At 33.9% G+C, this 4,356-nt stretch overlaps 1 protein-coding gene across 12 annotated transcripts in view; it reads left to right on the top strand.

Moving 5' to 3' along the window:
* The window catches only part of OPCML (opioid binding protein/cell adhesion molecule like), a 495,048-nt gene that overhangs the window by 320,363 nt on the left and 170,329 nt on the right, over nucleotides 1-4,356 (top strand). The gene's annotated exons all lie outside the window — the stretch shown is intronic.

The raw sequence follows: 4,356 nt of genomic DNA, 5'->3' as shown, positions 1-4,356 counted from the left end.
TCTCTTAGAATAGAGACTCATTGAACTATTTGTCCTGGTCTATTAGGTTTTCCAAACCATGATGTAGGGGCACTAGGGATTAGTCAGGGTATATCTCAGGTTGCTGCAGTAGTGGAGAAGATTAATTCAGGAAGGCATCCCAAAGCTAAGCTGGTGGGATCTAGGTCCTATAGATTCTCCTTCCTTGAATATAACTTTAACTCAGGGAAGTCTTTTATTTATTGTGTACTGTATTTTGGAGAGCTCTATAAAATTTCATTTAAAGATAAAAGGTGATTATTTAGTTATGTGAATTGGAAACCACTGATTGAGATTATCCATAAACATCTCTGAGAATAACCTAAATGTTCACCTAAAAGGGAATGTTTGAATATATCATGATTCAGTATGACTATGGGTATTATGAAGCAGATAAAAACGATGGAATAGATCAATATGCTGTTTTATCAGGAGATATAGTAACAATGCTAAGTTTTAAAAAGACAAGATGCAAAACAATATTTATGTTGTGATCCTATTTGTAAAAAAATACATATAAATCAAGACTATAGACTTCTTTAGGTACAAATAGGTGTAGACACTTGATAGCTTTTCCAAGTTGACATTTTGGTAATGGGATAAGTTGGACCCACCAGAGATTGTCTGGAAAAGTAAGCCTGTCACTTTGTATTTTGTTTTGTTCATTTATTTGTTTGTTTTGTTTTTCTGGGTTAGAGACCTTTGGTTCGTGCTTGACTCAGGTTTTTTTTATCTGCTGACTAGCAATCAAATTGATCACAGAACTAGTAAAGCTCTTCCCTTAAAACGCGGTTCTGAGTTAAAGAAGAGAGAACAACCTCTCAAATATAAACCAAGTTACATTAAAGAAAATCTTTTAAAAGGTTGGCTTTAGTATTAAAAGAATCATAAACTAGAAAATGCACACAAATATTGACTGAACTGTGGGAGAAAGAATGTTAAGTGAATCAAATTTCAATTTATAAAGGACAATCAATCAGAGTTATTTATATTAAATTTGGAGGCAGACCATTCTCATTGCATTCCTCTCCTTGGTCTCTCCAAGAAACAAATTATAGTGCAAATGTATTTTTTTTGGCACACCAAACATTATGTACCAACTTATTCTTGATTAATATTACAATGTGTTGATGAAATTTTGTAAGCACTGCTTAGGGCTAAAATGAAAGGAGATTTTCTTTTTCTTTTTTTTTCTTAAATAAAATGTGTTGATACTTGTTTTCATGGAGACTATTAGTTCCATATTCAATTTTAGGTTCATAGAACTGGTGTTCTGTGAAGTTATTTTAATATTCAGAAAAATTGAATTTCTACATGTCTCCCATATCTTAGATTTCTTTCATTTTTTAAAAAATTATTCTATTTCAATAAATTTATTGAGAGTTTACTATGTTCCATGTAGCATGAAAGATCTAGAATGAAGTGATAATTTTTAAAAAGTTGTTTCCAACATCAAGATATTGATTGTCTAGTAGGCAAATGGAATACCCACACTAAAAATTACAATAAAAAGAGATAGTTATTATAAAAGAGGTTGACACACAGTGATATGGGGAAAGAGGAAAGCTTGACTGCACATTCTATATGAGCAAAAACTAGGCTTGAAACTTTTTCATTCTTGTATCACCAAGTCCTTGGCACAGTACCTGATACCTTGTATATGTTTGATAACTATCTGTTGGATAAGAGAATGAAAGAAACTATGAATGAAGCGAGACTTGTTGGAGCAAAGCCTCATGGATTTAAGCTTGAGAGAGAGAGACAGAGAGACAGAGAGACACAGAAATGAGTAAGGTGGTAAAGGAACAAGAAGGTATTCCAGGTAGAAACTTGAATAAACTAAAAAATGCTCATGCCAAATGTATGGAACAAAAGAAAACTGTGAAACATTAAAATGCATATATTTAACATGTTTAGCAAAACACACATATGCATAAGCATATGATTGTTTTGTTTTATCCTTGCATATTTTATCCAGATATGCCTGTGTATATATATAAACTCAAAACTTCTGTAGCAGTGAAGCCATTCCTTTATTATGATTGACCTGTCTCATATACTCTCTGCTAACAGCATTTACCTTCTCTCATCATTGTGTTCTATGTAAACCTCATGCTTCTCAAGCCTTACATTCAATCATTTATTTCAACAGTCCCTGTCAATACTCTTCACAAAACCTTTTAAGAGCTCAAAGGTCTGATTGGAATGTGATCTTTCCTTTTCTTTGTCTTCATTCTAGTAAAGTTTGGGACAATTCTGAAGTTTGTTAGCAGGAAAGAATCAAAAATAAGAGGCCAGTAGGAGCCCATGAATCATCATAGGGCAAATAGATGTATATGAGCCATATCTTGAAAGCTCTTAGAGATAGGTTAAATATAGTTTCTTCTAAATGCCTTGATGTTATCTTTTTTTTTTTTAATTTCAGCTTTATTCACATTTAACAATGAGAAAATGTACCTCTGTTATTAAATATCTTTGCATATGGCATGTTATGAAAAGAAATAGTAATAAGTCCAAATCAAGCTGTTATAAAGCTAGGGTGGCTGGGCAAGGTTGCTAGAAGAATAGAAGGAATAATAGGTTAGACTTCACAAACTAAATGGCATATTGATTCTTTCTCTTTCTTTAATTTTATATATTATCAAACACTTTGAGTAGACATTTCTTCTGTTCTATTTTTAGCCAAAAAGATAGTGCCTCAATAAATACTAAATGCTTTCTACACAGATTTTATATCAGAGAGAAAAAGCAGAGGCAGCATGGAGGGGATGTGACACAGATCTTGGAAGTTCAAGCATTTCAAAGGGATATGCTGAAGACATCTGTGCGAGCAAATATACCCTCTATAGCCCTGCTGCCTAGGAAGAGGGAGTACAGCCTCCAGATTCGTCTTAAGCAATCTAGTCCATTTATGGTGCAGCTATTTCAATGGAAAGCCAATTTCTATGGGTTCATTTTGTCACACTTTTTAAACCAAATGACATTTTCACATACTTTGGAAAAAACAAATATGGTCTAAGGACTTACAAGTAAAGGAGGTAGTTTCTCCAAGACTAAGAGCCCTGTTCAGTCTGAGTGACATGCCTGCTAATCACAGAAGCAAGAAACTTTCTTCTTCATTTCCTAGATACGTTGTCCCACAACCCAGATCAAAGATAGCATACACAACTGTTGACCTATAGAGGTTGTTACTCCTTGAGGACTGCAGAAGGGGATGGTTATGGAAAGCTACTCTTCTTCTTTGTCATTTCCTTTCTTTCTAGCTTGTTTTCTCACTGGCCCTGACACAAAAGTTAAGAGATATTTTGCTTTCATAGGAAAACTGTTGTCAAAGAACAAACTTGTAAAGTTGAACTCAAACTTGTAGTTTCAGTTAAAAAAAGAAACAGAGGGAAGGGGGAGACACACACAGAAAAGAAAGATATAGACAGAAGCAAGCATATGTCCATTCAAAACTCCCTGGTCTCTTAGCCATTTTTGCAATTGATACTTTGTCTAGGCATTAATAATAACAACAATAATAATAATTGAGTACTTAGCTATGTATTAGACAATGTGATAAGCACTTGACATATTTTTTTTCATTTAATCTTCATAAAACTCTGTGAGCATAATATTATTCTGTTGATGTTATATATGTGAAAATCCTGTTTTAAGGAAATTGAATCACTTACTCATTGTCATACAGCCAAGTGGTTGAGTCAGGACTATATCCAGATTTAATGGATTCCAAAGCCTCTTCTCTTAACACTAACAATGTATTCATTGAAACCTAACACTAACCACCTATTCATTGAAATTGTAGACAAATATGATAGAGGCCAAGTATCTGTTAGGAAAAGCTGTATTTGATTCACAGCCAATAAAATGATACATATACTACTTATGGCCCTTAGCTGATCCAACATTTGTTATTCTTTGGGAGAAACAACATAAGCACAGGGTAGAGCTACTCAGGAAAGCAAATCAGTTCCACAATTCTATGTCTGATTCCTCTGCTCTGCCTTATTGATGTTTGAATCCTTAACAGCCTAAATGCTAGTGCTGATTTTCTCCCAGACCTTTAAATGTCATGTGAGGAAATTTAAATTTTATTATAGATGCACAGGTCCTAATTCCATGAGAATCTGAGAATTCTGAGGATCCCAAGCAATAAGCTCATGCCCTACCTCCTCCCCCGAATGCTTTTACAGTGTTGTTTGTCTTTAGACAGCTCTAAGAACTGAAATAGGTTTCAGAACCATCAGAGTTTTCATTAATGGAAACCTGCAATTCAGAAAAAGGAAAGGAAAGGAAAGGAAAGGAAAGGAAAGAAAAGAAAGAAAGAAAGAAAAGAAA

Source organism: Pteropus vampyrus, unplaced genomic scaffold (genome assembly GCF_000151845.1).
Source record: "Pteropus vampyrus isolate Shadow unplaced genomic scaffold, Pvam_2.0 Scaffold288, whole genome shotgun sequence".
Taxonomy (NCBI): Eukaryota; Metazoa; Chordata; class Mammalia; order Chiroptera; family Pteropodidae; genus Pteropus; species Pteropus vampyrus.
Note: the sequence above shows the minus strand (reverse complement) of the source record. Positions and strands in the feature narration are given on the sequence as shown.